General features: G+C 45.8%; 1 protein-coding gene across 48 annotated transcripts in view; it reads right to left on the bottom strand.

Moving 5' to 3' along the window:
• The window catches only part of RIMS2 (regulating synaptic membrane exocytosis 2), a 995,106-nt gene that overhangs the window by 36,086 nt on the left and 942,902 nt on the right, over positions 1 to 16,118 (bottom strand). The window lies entirely within an intron of this gene.

Raw genomic sequence — 16,118 nt, 5'->3', positions numbered from 1 at the left:
TAGCAGGAAATACAGTTTATACTGTTGGTGGTGCTCCCTAGAGTCAGATAAGAAAATCTAAACTTACTGTACTGGAGAAAATAAGACTCTTTGCGGGAGATGTACTAAGAGGTGATAAAAGCTACCAATCAGCTGCTCTGTATACTTTTATAGTATGCAAATTATAAATGTTACATCAATGCTGATTGGTTGCCATGGGCAAGTTCTCGACTGGCTCACCTCTACACTTTTATCACTGCTTTTTAGTACATCTCCCCCCTTAGGCGCATAAACAAAGTCTTCTTTTCTCCTATACATTTAGATTTTGTGAGGTACAGTATGCAAAAATGTGTGCCGTGCCCCTCCTTCCACTTTCATTGGATTGGTTTAACATCTCTGGGACTCTCCTGAAAAGGGATTCAAAAACTGTGCATGGCGACAACAGTAAACTCCCTACATCACCTTATTAATCATCACAACAGCCTTATAAATCATCTTTTCATTCTAGCTTCCTCCTTCCTGCTGTCTCTGCCCCCTTCCATTCTGCCCTCTCCTCTGTATCGTTTCCTCCCATATAGACTGTAAACTCTGGGCCCCCTTCTCTGTGTTTCTCCACATAATTATATGAATTGTACACTCCAACTATTTATCTATATGACATAGTTTGTTTGAATTAGTTGTCCTTACGTATATCCTGGCAGTTTTATCCCCCTTGTACAGAGCCCCGGAACCCATTTTGCACCTTATTAAACAAAAAAAACAAAAAAAAATGGGAGATAATAAATGAAAAATTCAAAATTTTTCTCCTGCTCATTTTATCCCCAGTGATATCCTAAATTACTCATATAACCTTGTTCCCGGGAACGTCTATACTGTGCAAGCGCCAATCACTGGGAAACTGTCTGCCATGCTATTTTCCCTGTGGCATCTGCTGCTCTGCACACGGGTGGGACATACAAACTCCACACAAATTGGGCATTTCCGTGATGCTGATGCTCTCAATGCTGTGAGACTGTAATGCTAACCATGGTGCAAAGACCCTGGAACAGCGCACTGTTCAATTGTTGCCCGGAGCAAGGAGACTACTGTACAATGGGGGTCATTCCGAGTTGATCGCAGCTGTGCTAAATTTAGCACAGCTACGATCATGTTCCCAGACATGCTGGGAGGCGCCCAGCACAGGGCTAGCCCGCCCCGCATGTCTGTGTCCCCCCCGCACAAGTACAAAAGCATTGCACTGCGGCGATGCTTTTGTACTTGTTGAGTAACTCCCGGTCAGCCTGGTTGCAGCGGCTGCGTGTGATGTCACGCAGCCGCTGCGGCCTGCCCCCCCACGGTCTGGCCACGCCTGCGTTGGCCGGACCGCGCCCCCAAAATGGCGGCCAAACGCCGCCGTGCAACCCAGCGACTGCCTTTGCCTGTCAATCATGCAGAGGCGATCGCTAGGGAATGACGTCCTTCGTCCATCCGGCATGTACAGGCGCACTGCGGTGCCGGCGCAGTTCCGACCCGATCGCTGCACTGCGAACAACTGCAGCGAACGATTGGGTCGGAATGACCCCAAATATATTTAGGAAGCACAGACTAATTAACAGTAACAAGTAAACACTGAAATGACATGGCGACAGAGGATTGGTTGCTGGAAGAGAGGAACATGTTTAGAATGGGGAAGACAGATGCAACGGGTTCCTAGAGAATTGATAGACTGTGTTCTCATGAATACTTGGTCAGTCCAGTGTTTTTTTGGCAATTTCATTAATTATGACTTCTAATTTCCACCCATGTTGCTCCCCTTTGTAGGTTGTAATGCCCACACTCTCATAATGTATACGTACAATGAGGAGATTTGATGCAGGCCCGTGCAACCGCTAATTGAAAATCACCTCTCAGTACATTCCCAGGGAATTGGATGCATTAGAAGAAGTAATGTACAAGCCACGTGTTAGATTATCAGTGCAGTCTTAATTAAAAAATATTCACTCTTGAAGATGTGTGCTGTGTATGTGAAGTAGTACAGCTAATGTCTCGGATGCCCTTGTGATAAGTAAAGTCTTCCACCTTAACATTTATCTGTGCAGGACGTATTGGATATACTTATAAGTCAATCACATTTCCCTCTTAACAATTTCCCATAGGGTAACCAGTAAAGTATTCCTGGAGATTTGGGACAGTGTCAGACAGAGGACTGATGAGATATCCTGTGCCGGAGGAAAGAGTAGTGTTAGGGAGCATACAGGTATGAAAAGCTTGGGTGTTAAGAGACCAGGATTTCTAGAGGGGGGTTTCCAAATACAAGTACATAGTCTCCCGATATGTGGAACACCGGAGCAAACGCGGGAGTCTGGGGGAGTGGTAAAAGAACCTAGCAATGACCCTGGACATTAATATAAACATTGGTCATTTTATACATTGGACACTGTATTTAATTAATAAAAATAAGTGGTCAGGAAAAGTTTAAACAAAGCATAACAAATAAATACACAAACATAAGAGAACCAGTACTACATTTTCTAAGACACATTCTTCCACCTCATGGTTAGGTTACTGTCTCTTCTTCCAGGTAACTACTCTCTTGTCCTGTGCACTGATTGAGGACTTAGATCCACACACACACAGCAAACTTAGTAGAAAAAGCTGCTACACCTGGGCATGTGCAGTAGCTCTGCTCTGTCCCTTAAGCTGCATGATATGGCAGCAGCTCTAATAATCGTATTAGATGCCATTGCTATTGTTAGAAATTGAGCCTCTTGTTAAGGGGAGGGGGTTTCCCGGCAACTGGAACCCCCCCCCCCCCATTTGTCTATTAGCGACATCACAGGACCTGATCTGCCTACAGTATGTGTAGTGTGGCTCCTGCGCAGATCATTAAACATTGGAGATTAACGCGTATATATCAGACTGACATACATCTCTGAATAAGCCCCAGTGTCATCCCAGCTGTAAGTACTAATCTGCCTCTTGCAGCCAGGTGAAATGATGCTAGATCAGTTAGGTTCTCCAAGCCTGGAGGTACCATCTGGAAGTCAGGTCATTCAGAGAAGGCAGATGGGATAGGAGGTAATAAAGGATTTTGGAGAAAGCCAAACCACAGAAATGTTTATCTTAGGTGCAAAGTAAAATAAAAGTTTAATAGACACAAAACGCTTTTGGTTTTCCATTTACCTTTATTACTGAATTATAATTAAATAATGGGACCATTTCGGTTGCTCTGGAAACATAGATCTTGACTTGACACATGAACCCATTACGTTGTGCTATGCTGTGCTGTAGGTTACATCGGTCACCATGCCACAATTGTCATTTTAAACTGAACCTTTTGCTGCTGTCAGTTGATAAATGTGCTTCATTTAAGTCTCTGTCCTGACATTCTTGAGGGGGTATTTTTAGAAAAGAACTCATTAGAATGACATCCTGAAGGATGCAATCAGGGGTGTGATTCATGTTTAGCTGTAACTGAACAGAGTTTGAATAACATATTTTCGTACTGCACTGGTGAAATGTCTCAGCCGAGAGAATAGACCACGTTATTTTAGCTAGCAAAAGCTCTAATAATAAATCCGACGCACAAGCCTGACTATTGCTAGCTAGTGACACGTTCAGCTCTTCCATGAAGAAAAATGTACTTTCTGTGCATCAACTTGGGCCTAAAGCAAAGTTACTCAGCTTCAGCCCTCAGTTTTCCCCAGGAACATCTTTATTGGAGCACAGGTGGATTCATTTATTGTACTGGGGCAAATCCTTAAAGTGCATTTGTCACCAAGCAGCAGAGGCAGATGCTTTTTTTTGTTCAATATAAACTAAAGGCAGCATCAGTGCCAAATCCTGGGCCCTGGTACAACAACTTCCTGGGCCCCCTGGAGGAGGTGTGTCCACACCTCTTTGCGGGCGTGTCTAGCACATGAGAAGCACTCACTCACAGGAACATGGCATGTCCCCCAGCCAGGGTAGTAGAGAGCCTGGCTGGGCCCAGGTACTTTTCAGTGGGTGTGGCCTAATCACAGAAGGTGTGGTCATGCACCCTTAGAGAAAAAAAACAAGATTTTAAACCTACCGGTAAATCTTTTTCTCGTAGTCCGTAGAGGATGCTGGGGACTCCGTAAGGACCATGGGGATAGACGGGCTCCGCAGGACTCATGGGCACTTTAAGAAAGACTTTGACTCTGGGTGTGCACTGGCCCCTCCTCCAGACCTCAGTTAGAGAAACTGTGCCCAGAGGAGATGGACAGTACGAGGAAAGGATTTTTGTTAATCCAAGGACAAGATTCATACCAGCCACACCAATCACACCGTATAACTTGTGATATACTATCTAGTTAACAGTATGAAAAAACAACATAGCATCGGTCCAAAATCGATGAAACTATAACATAACCCTTATGTAAGCAATAACTATATACAAGTCTTGCAGAAGTAGTCCGCACTTGGGACGGGCGCCCAGCATCCTCTACGGACTACGAGAAAAAGATTTACCGGTAGGTTCAAAATCTTATTTTCTCTAACGTCCTAGAGGATGCTGGGGACTCCGTAAGGACCATGGGGATTATACCAAAGCTCCCAAACGGGCGGGAGAGTGCGGATGACTCTGCAGCACCGATTGAGCAAACAGGAGGTCCTCCTCAGCCAGGGTATCAAACTTATAGAACTTTGCAAAGGTGTTTGACCCCGACCAAGTAGCAGCTCGGCACAGCTGTAGTGCCGAGAACCTTTGGGTAGCCGCCCAAGAAGAGCCCACCTTCCTTGTGGAATGGGCAGGGCCGTCTTTTCGTATGGGCTCAATGGGCTCTTGCCCAAGGGACCCAGGAGTATAAGGGCCCTAGGCTGATAGCTGAGAGTCCCCTCTTTCCAGGGGTACCAGATTTTTGAAAATCGGCCCTGGGGAACCAGAGATATCCGACTTGAAACCAGTGGTCCCCATCCAAGCCTGTTAATTGCTCTTCCCAGCCAGATATCTCGGGTTCTGTCTGACTTAGAGTTTTTCTGAAGCTATAATCCAAAAGCTGCGACTCTCCCCTTTTGGTGGACACTGGCACGTTGTCTCTACTATGCCTTCAAGCAGCTGTTCCCTGCTCCAGCTCCACATGCCTAATATGCAGTTTTAGATTTTCGTTGGTGAATCGCTCTGGCTCCTGAACTCTGATCCCCAAGTCCCCAGAACCTTCTGAAAGGTGGGACTCTCTAGGTTTTTTTTTACCATTCAAAGCTAAGAAATATATTTTCAGAAACTTGAGATATCTGCAGTCAAGCAATCTGCCCTCCCACCGGAAAATGATAAATATTAAGCCCACTCCACTATCCACCCCTCCCCTACGTATTAAACACCCCCTACCACCCTGGAAGTCATGTACCAGGGCTTCTTCATTCAGCCCAATGCCCCCTTCTACAGTTTAGCCCCATCTGTGAGGTAAGGGAGTAATTTGCAGAAATTACTGCTCCAGGTCCTACATGGTGAGCAGAAGATAGAACACCCCCTATCGCCCAAGGGACATCAAAGCAGCCACTAATAGCACCCCCCACACCTACCGCTGGAGGATGGGTAGGGGGCCCAGTGCATTGCTGTGCCCAGGGGCCTACACTGTTGTTAAGACGGCCCTGGGAATGGGCCATAACCGATCTTGGTAACGGCAATCCTGCCGTAGAATGCGCCTGCTGAATCGTGTTACAGATCCAGCGAGCAATAGTCTGCTTTGAAGCAGGAGCGCCAACCTTGTTGGCTGCATACAGGACAAATAGTGCTTCTGTTTTTCTGATTCTAGCCGTTCTGGCCACGTAAATTTTCAAAGCCCTGACCACATCCAGGGACTCGGAATCCTCCAAGTCACGCGTAGCCACAGGCACAACAATAGGTTGATTCATATGAAAGGATGAAACCACTTTAGGTAGGAATTGAGGACGAGTCCGCAATTCCGCCCTATCCACATGAAAAACCAGATAGGGACTTTTATGTGATAAAGCCGCCAATTCCGAGACTCGCCTAGCCGAAGCCAAGGCTAGCAACATGACCACCTTCCAAGTGAGATATTTTAACTCCGTTTTGAGTGGTTCAAACCAATGTGACTTAAGGAAACTTAACACCACGTTAAGGTCCCAAGGCGCCACCGGAGGTACAAAAGGAGGCTGAATATGCAGTACTCCCTTTACAAAATTCTGTACTTCAGGTAGAGAGGCCAATTCCTTTTGAAAGAAAATGGATAAGGCCGAAATCTGAATTTTTATGGAGCCTAATTTTAGGCCCAAATTCACTCCAGTTTGCAGGAAGTGAAGGAGACGACCCAGATGGAATTCCTCCGTAGGAGCATTCCTGGCCTCACACCAAGAAACATATTTTCTCCATATTCGGTAATAATGTTTCGATGTCACGTCCTTCCTAGCCTTTATTAGCGTAGGAATGACCTCATCCGGAATACCTTTTTTTTGCTAGGATCCGGCGTTCAACCGCCATGCCGTCAAACGCAGCCGCGGTAAGTCTTGGAACAGACAGGGCCCCTGCTGCAGCAGGTCCTGTCTTAGAGGAAGAGGCTACGGATCTTCTGTGAGCAATTCCTGCAGATCCGGATACCAAGTCCTTCGTGGCCAATTTGGAACAATGAGGATTGTTCTCACTCTTCTCTGTCTTATTATTCTCAACACCTTGGGTATGAGAGGAAGAGGTGGAAACACATAAACCGACCGAAACACCCACGGTGTCACCAGGGCGTCCACAGCTATCGCCTGAGGATCTCTTGACCTGGCGCAATACCTTTTTAACTTTGTGTTGAGACGGGACGCCATCATGTCTATTTGGGGCAGTCCCCACCGACTTGCGATCTGCGCGAAGACTTCCTGATAAAGTCCCCACTCTCCCGGATGCAGGTCGTGTCTGCTGAGGAAGTCTGCTTCCCAGTTGTCCACTCCCGGAATGAACACTGCTGACAGTGCGCTTACATGATGTTCCGCCCAGCGAAGGATCCTGGTGGCTTCCGCCATTGCCACCCTGCTCCTTGTGCCGCCTTGGCGGTTTACATGAGCTACTGCGGTGACATTGTCCGACTGAATCAGAACTGGTTTGTCGCGAAGTAATGCCTCCGCTTGACGTAGGGCGTTGTATATGGCCCTCAACTCCAGGATGTTGATGTGGAGACAAGTCTCTAGACTCGACCAAAGACCTTGGAAATTTCTTCCCTGTGTGACTGCTCCCCAACCTCGGAGACTTGCGTCTGTGGTCACCAGGATTCAGTCCTGAATGCCGAACCTGCGACCCTCTAGGAGGTGAGCACTCAGCAGCCACCACAGGAGAGACACCCTAGCTCTGGGGGACAGGGTGATCCTCTGATGCATTTGTAGATGTGACCCGGACCACTTGTCCAGTAGGTCCCATTGGAAGGTCCTCGCATGGAACCTGCCGAAGGGAATGGCTTCGTACGATGCCACCATTTTCCCCAGGACTCGAGTGCAGTGATGCACTGACACCTGTTTTGGCTTCAATAGATTCCTGACCAGAGTCATGAGATCCTGAGCTTTTTCCATTGGAAGAAAAACCTTCTTCTGGTCTGTGTCCAAAATCAAGCCCAAGAAGGTCAGACGCGTCGTAGGAACCAACTGTGACTTCGGAATATTGAGAATCCAGCCGTGTTGCTGTAACACCTTCAAAGACAGAGACACGCTGTCCAGTAACCTCTCCCGAGATCTCGCTTTTATGAGGAGATCGTCCAAGTACGGGATAATTGTGACCCCTCGCTTGCGCAGGAGCACCATCATTTCCGCCATTACCTTGGTGAAAATCCTCGGGGCCGTTGAAAGCCCAAACGGCAACGTCTGAAATTGGTAATGACAATCCTGTACAGCAAATCTCAGGAATGCCTGATGAGGAGGAAATATTGGAACATGAAGGTATGCATCCTTTATGTCCAAGGAAACCATAAAATCCCCCCCTTCCAGGCTGACAATGACCGCCCTGAGCGATTCCATCTTGAACTTGAACTTTTTCAGGTATAAGTTCAGGGATTTTAAATTCAAAATGGGTCTGACCGAACCGTCCGGTTTCGGAACCACAAACAAGGTTGAGTAATAACCCTTTCCTTGCTGCAGTAGGGGAACATTGACCACTACCTGTTGAAGATAAAATTTTTGTATTGCATTCAACACTAACTCCCTCTCTGAGGGAGCCGCAGGTAGAGCCGATTTGAAAAACCGGCGAGGAGGCACCTCTTCGAATTCCAGCTTGAATCCCTGAGAAACAATTTCTATTGCCCAGGGATCCACCTGTGAATGAACCCAGATGTGGGTGAAAAGTCGAAGACATGCCCCCACTTGAGCGGACTCCCCCAGGGAAGCCCCAGCGTCATGCGGTGGATTTTGCAGAGGCAGGGGAGGACTTCTGTTCCTGGGAACTAGCTGTGTGCAGCTTTTTTCCTCTGCCCTTACCTCTGGCAAGAAAGGACGATCCTCGTACTCTTTTGCTTTTATTCGAACGAAAGGACTGCATTTGATAATGAGGCGCTTTCTTAGGCTGTGAGGGAACATAAGGTAAAAAATTCGATTTACCTGCCGTAGCTGTGGAGACGAGGTCCGAGAGGCCTTCTCCAAATAACTCCTCACCTTTGTAAGGCAAAGACTCCATATGCCTCTTTGAGTCGGCATCACCCGTCCACTGTCGGGTCCATAAGACTCGCCTAGCAGAAACAGACATAGCGTTTATTCTGGAACTTAGCAAACAAATGTCTCTTTGAGCATCCCTCATATATAACGCAGCATCTTTTATATGCCCTAGGGTCATTAAAATGGTATCCTTATCTAGGGTCTCAATTTCCGTAGATAAGGAGTCTGTCCATGCTGCGACAGCACTACAAACCCAGGCCGACGCCATTGCCGGTCTAAGAATTGTACCTGAATGTGTGTAAATGGACTTCATGGTAACCTCCTGTCTGCGATCAGCAGCATCCTTGAGGGTAGCCGTATCTTGTGATGGCAGCGCTATCTTTTTTGATAAACGTGTTAAAGCCTTGTCCACCTTAGGAGAAGACTCCAATCGTATCCTATCCGTCTGCGGGAAAGGATACGCCATAAGAATCCTTTTGGGAATCTGCAGCCTCTTGTCTGGCGATTCCCAAGCCTTTTCGCACAGCTCGCTCAGCTCATACGAGGATGGAAAAGTGACCTCATGCTTTTTCTCTTTATACATGTGCACCCTCTTGTCAGGGACAGGGGGTTCCTCCGTGATATGCAAAACCTCTTTTATTGCAATAATCATATATCGAATGCCCTTAGCCACTTTTGGCTGTAATTTTGCCTTCTCATAGTCGACACTGGAGTCTGAATCCGTGTCGGTATCTGTGTCCATTATTTGGGACAATGTGCGTTTCTGAGACCCGGAAGGTCCCGGTGACACAGGGACAGGCATGGTCTGACTACCTGACTGTTCCCTAGCCTCAGCCTTGTCTAATCTCTTGTGTAATAAATTAACACTAGCACTCAAGACATTCCACATCTCCATCCAGTCCGGTGTCGGCGCTGCCGATGGAGATCTGACATTCATACACTCCCCCTCCGCCTTAGGTGAGCCTTCCACTTCATACATATCGACACACGCGTACCGACACACCCCACACACACAGGGAAGCTCTTATCTGAAGACAGTTCCCCACCAGGCCCTTTGGAGAGACAGAGAGAGAGTATGCCAGCACACACCCCAGCGCTATTTAACCCAGGCAAAACACAGAATGTTTCCCCAGTAGCGCTGAAATAACTTGTTTTTCGCCAATTATGTGCCCCCCCCCCTCTTGAAAAAACCCACTGTCACCTCAGTAAGCAGGGGAGAGTCCAGGGAGCTTCCTCTCAGCGCTGTGCTGTGGAGAAAAATGGCGCTGGTGAGTGCTGAGGGAGAAGCCCCGCCCCCTCGGCGGCGGGCTTCTGTCCCGCTCAATTTATTCAAAAACATGGCGGGGGCTCTTTTTATACATGTACAGTGCCCAGCTGTACATGTATATATGTGTTTATGCCATAATAGAGGTTTATATTGCTGCCCAGGGCGCCCCCGCTGCGCCCTGCACCCTTACAGTGACCAGAGTGTGTGAGGTGTATGGGAGCAATGGCGCACAGCTGCAGTGCTGTGCGTTACCTCAGTGAAGATCACAAAGTCTTCTGCCGCCTCTGAAGTCTTCTTTTCTTCTCATACTCACCCGGCTTCTATCTTCTGGCTCTGCGAGGAGGACGGCGGCGCGGCTCTGGGACGAACTCCAGGGTGAGACCTGTGTTCCGACTCCCTCTGGAGCTAATGGTGTCCAGTAGCCTAAGAAACAGGACCTTGAAACTCAGAGAAGTAGGGCTGTTTCTCTCTCCTCAGTCCCACGATGCAGGGAGTCTGTTGCCAGCAGTGCTCCCTGAAAATAAAAAACCTAATTAAAATACTTTCTTAGCAGGAAACTCAGGAGAGCTCCCTGCAGTGCACCCATCTCCTCTGGGCACAGTATCAAACTGAGGTCTGGAGGAGGGGCATAGAGGGAGGAGCCAGTGCACACCCAGAGTCAAAGTCTTTCTTAAAGTGCCCATGTCTCCTGCAGGGCCCGTCTATCCCCATGGTCCTTACGGAGTCCCCAGCATCCTCTAGGACGTTAGAGAAATACTGATTTTTATTTTTTATTTTAAGCACTTCCCTGGTCACACTGCAGCCCCGCGCACAGCAGCGTGAGTTGGGCTGAGAAGAAAAGCTGCAGCTGATGCTTCCAGGTAAGGGGTACGGGACCTGGGCCCCCACTGGGCCCCTCCATCAGACCTGGGCACAGGTAATTTGTACCCTCTCCACCCTTCTCTTGGCGCCACTGCCAACAAGACAAGAGGCCTCGGTGCTGGAGAAACGTAGCCCCCTCATTTAGTACTTACCTATGGTACATACACACAAATGGGCATGGTCACAACCCCGTCTGGGGGTCGGGGGTCACAGATACACTTCCCATGCACTCCCATACAGAGGACCAGTTTCAGGTAATCCATACTCAATCCCCTAGGGGGCACCACCGAGGCACAATGTTAGAAATCACTGCTGTGAATGCTGCCTGCTTTCTTTGCCATATCAGAAACTTAATTTTTTCTTTCCAGATATCTTTTTGCATCAAAGCGTACATCAGCGGTACCAAGCCGAACAGTTATCCCAACCCCTTCTCCCCAAGTGAGGCCATAATTCTGCCTCTACAGAATACAGTAAGTGTGGGAACTCCAGTAGTTTCTCCAGGGGTGGTGACTGAATCTGTGTAGAATTTGACCTCACATGCCATCAGAGGGGTGTGGTACTGAAGGTCGACCACAATTAGGTTGACAGTGTCTAGGTCGACCACTATTGGTCGACAGTAACTAGGTCGACAGGGTCTAGGTCGACAGGTCAAAAGGTCGACATGAGTTTTTTTATATATTTTTTGGTGTCGTTTTTGCCGTACAGTGACCGGGAACCCCAATTAGTGCACCGCGTACCCTCGCGGCTTCGTCAAGATTACTGTTCCCAATCTTAGTCCACGTGGATCGTAAAGTATGAAAAAATTCGAAAAAAAATGTGAAAAACTCATGTCAACCAATTGACATGTCGAGTCGACCTAGAACATGTCAACCTAGAGACCCTGTCGACCTAGAAACCCTGTCGACCATTAGTGGTTGACCTAGACACTGTCAACCTAGAGATGTTGCTATTTATGTGCAACTAAACTACTATAGTGTATGAGAATTTCCCAGCATGATGTGCCGTTCTCTCCGTCTGATTACTACTTTTGTTCAACTTTTTCATTTTGATTTCTCAGTCAGGACTGCCCAAAGCCACAACCCACCTTATTTTCTATGGCAGGAAAAAATACAGTATGCTTTCATTATATACCATCAGGAAGCTGTAGAAATATTATATATATATATATATATATAGTTACATACATACATACATACATGTACGCCATTAATTAGTTTCATCTGAGGTACTTACATATTTTATATAAACTTTCTATAATCTTTACATTATATCTGGATTCCCTGTAATTTATATGGACATCAGTCCACGAGAGGTTCTGTGACCATATAACAGCATGTGACCCCACATACACTGCTTTTCAGAAGACCATAGAATCTCAAGGTGAACTGTAATATCTGGGATTACTAACAGTACAGCCATGGCCAAAAGTTTTGAGAATTACACAAGTATTGGTTTTCACAAAGTTTGCTGCTTCAGTGTTTTGAGACCTTTTTGTCAGATGTTACTATGGTGTATATATATATATATATATATATATATTTTGTGGTCATTGACATCTGGCCCTTGCGGTGTGTATACAGTATATTTAATCTTTGAATCGGAATCAATATCGGTTCATATAATCAGTGATAGACTGACCGGCCCTTCTTTGGATTATAGTAAACTATGCTTTGGTATCATGTTGGCATGAATAAGTATTTATATGCACTCTGTGTGATGGGCTTCAGAGATTAGTGTTGAGTTGTATGGATTTACAGGATTTTTGTGCTATGACCTTTGGGTTTCTATGAATAATTTTTGTATGTGACAATTCTATACCAGTGATGATATGCTGTTTCACACCTCCATCTGCTGTTGTGCAGTATTTTTTTTTAATAGAGTGAAATTTTTATTTGAGAAATAAATGTCAGATACAGACAACAATTATGCAAGCAAGTAGTCATAAGGGCCCTACACACTGGCTGAAAACACTGCACGATATGAACGTTCTCGTTCATTAATGAACATTCTCGTTCATTAATGAACGAGAACTCGTTCATATCGTGCCGTGTGTAGGCACCAATGATTAACGATGCACGGCATACATACATATATATATATATATATATATATATATATATATATAAATAATGTAAAATTACAAGCATTTCATAAGCGTCATAAGTGTCTAAAAGTTTTTATTGACAATTACATTAAGTTTATGCATTTTGTCCTGTAGATTACCCCTTGAAGAAGTCTACAGGACTATATATACATACATACATACATACACATAGCACTCACAATAAAAACGTTTAAGCCTTAGTGTGGTGCCAGGTCAAAAAGTATTATATCACTCACTTTCCCATAGAGAAAAAATGCAAAAACTAGCACTCACGATTCAGTTGAAAGCAGAAGAGGATTTACTCTTCAATACAAATCCATTAGTGATACATCCAACAACTGTGGCAACTGGAGCCCCTGAAGAAAACCTGTATGCGTTGAAACAGCTGTCGGGCCACAGTTGTTGGCTGTATCGTAGTACGCATGCGGGAGGCCAAACAGCAAACAAATTCAGCGACTGTTTTGATCGCTAGCCGTACGCAAGTTGATTGACAGAAAGCCGGCATTTGGGGGTGGTAATTGGACGTTTCCTGGGAGTGTCAGGAAAAACGCAGCATGGCCAAGTGTTTTCAGGGAGAGTGTGTGACTCCAGCTCCGGCCCCGATCAGCCTGATTCTATTGCACTGTAGGAGTACGTCCTGGGCTACGTACAGACTGGAAAAAGCATTAGATGGTGAGTTAGTTGCGAACGGATTTGCAGCTGACCGGCAATTGACAGAAATTTTCCCAAGCCGTGCGCAGACTTGCACGGAGCGGGTTTTCACTCTGTCCTGGCGGCGGCTGTCTGATCACAGACTCTGCAAATTTGCAGAGGAGTGATCAGGTCTGAATAACCCCCAATATTTGCAGTGTTGACCCTTCTTTCTCAAGACCTCTGCAATTCGCCCCGGCATGCTGTCAATCAACTTCTGGGCCACATAACTGATGGCAGCCCATTCTAATCATTGATTGGAGTTTGTCAGAATTTATGGGTTTTTATTTGTCCACCCGCCTCTTGAGAATTGACCACTTGTTTTTAATGGGATTAAGGTCTGGGGAGTTTCCTGGCCACAGACCCAAAATTTCGATGATTTGTTCCCCGAGTCACTTAGTTATGGCACGGTGCTCTATCATGCTGTATAAGGCATTGTTCGTCACCAAACTGTTCTTGATGGTTGGGAGAATTTCCTCTTGGAGGATGTTTTGGTACCATTCTTTATTCATGGCTGTATTCTTAGGCAAAATTTTAAGTGAGCCCACTCCCTTGGCTGAGAAGCAACCCCACACATGAATAGTCTTAGGATGCTTTACTGTTGGCATGACACAGGACTGATGATAGCACTCACTTTTCTTTTCCAGACAAGCGTTTTTCCAGATGCCTCAAACATTATGAAAGGGGATTCATCAGAGAAAATGACTTTACCCCAGTTCAGCCGTCCAATCCCTGTATCTTTTGCAGAATATCAGTCTGTCCCTGATGTTTTTCCTGGAGAGAAGTTGCTTCCTTGCTGTCCTTCTTGACACAAGGCCATCCTCCAAAAGTCTTCGCCTCACTCTGCATGCAGATGCACTCTCACCTGTCTGCTGCCATTACTGAGCAAGCTCTGCACTGCTGTTGCCCCAAACCAGCAGCTGAATCAACTTTAATAGACGGTCCTGGCACTTGCTGGATGTTCGTGGGCGCCCTGAAGCCTTCTTCACAACTATTGAACCTCTCTCCTTGAAGTTCTTGATGATCTGATAAATAGTTGATTTAGGTGCAATCTTACTAGCAGTAATATACTTGCCTGTGAGGGCCTTTTTGTGCAAAGTAATGATAACTGCATGTCTTTCCTTGCAGGTAACCATGGTTAACAGAGGAAGAACAATGATTTCAAGCACCACCCTCCTTTTAAAGCTTCCAGTCTGTTATTAAAGCTTCCAGTCTGTTATTCTAACTGAATCAGCATGACAGAGTGATCTCCAGCCTTGTCCTGGTCAATACTCTCACCTGTGTTAACGAGAGAATCACTGCAATGATGTTAGCTGGTCCTTTCGTGGCAGGGCTGAAATGCAGTGGAAATGTTGTTTTTGAGATATTGCAGTAGATGTATTAAGCCTGGAGAAGTGATAAAGCAGTGATAAGTGTAAGGTGATAATGCACCAGCCATTCAGCTCCGGACATTTTTCAAACCTGTAATGATTGGCTGGTGCATTATCACCTGACACTTATCCAGGCTTAATATATCTGCCCCCAAGTTCATTGTCATGGCAAAGAGGGACTTTGCAATTTATTGCAATTCATCTGATCACTCTTCATGACATTCTGGTATATATGCAACTTGCCATCATGAAAACTGAGGCAGCAGACTTTGTGAAAATAAATATTTGTGTAATTCTCAAAACTTTTGGCCATGGCTGTAGGTAATGACACTGGTCCTAATTCACTAAGGATTGCAATTAATTAATTAGTACTGCAAATGCAGGAGAAGGTGCATACCACCTCCTCCTTCCTGCATTTGCAATGTGATCACATCTGAGAGGACTATCACGACTATTGGTTGCGATGTTCAACTGCGATGGCAGGCTGAGTGAACCTATGCTTTCTCAGCCTTTTCATCGCAGGGCGGCTTGCGAGTCCAAGGAAACCGCATCTCGCGACGTAGTAGTTGGCCTTTCCACTCACGGAAAATGGGGGCGACATGCCCGTTCTCACCAAATGCCGACCTTCCCCTGCCCCTCCCCACAAACACCTGGCAGTCTTCTATATATATATATATATATATATATATATATATATAAAAACAAGGATTATTACTGCGCCACATGCGATAAAAACAGATATGTTGTATGATGACTGGCTCATAAGACACTCCCCTACACCACTAGTGGGGCGTCAGCTGTTACCCTCAAATGGATACAGGGGTGGTAATTCCCTGCAATTAATGTAAGAACAAGGGGGGGGATGAGGGATAAATAGCGACCAAGGTGTCAATAAAATGGGTTCCCCTTGAAGAAGTCTCATCAGACGAAACGCGTTGGATGACCTGTACCTACCTCATTCTAAGATAAGGAAAAATTCTATTTTTTAAGTGCATATATTCATTTAAGTGCTTTTAGTTCAGTTGTGTGTGTATATTGTGGTTCCCATTTTTTTATGTGTCTCTTTTATGCTAATTTAATAAATACTTTTTAATATTTTAACTGGCGAACCCATTTTATTGACACCTTGGTCGCTATTTATCCCTCATCCCCCCCCCCTTGTTCATATATATATATATATATATATATATACTCTGCGCAGTGTTAAAGGGGTGTGGCTGGCACTGGGGCGGGATTTTGGGAACCAATTTTAGGTTGTCCACAGTTCCAGTTA

Source organism: Pseudophryne corroboree, chromosome 5 (genome assembly GCF_028390025.1).
Source record: "Pseudophryne corroboree isolate aPseCor3 chromosome 5, aPseCor3.hap2, whole genome shotgun sequence".
Classification (NCBI taxonomy): Eukaryota; Metazoa; Chordata; class Amphibia; order Anura; family Myobatrachidae; genus Pseudophryne; species Pseudophryne corroboree.
Note: the sequence above shows the minus strand (reverse complement) of the source record. Positions and strands in the feature narration are given on the sequence as shown.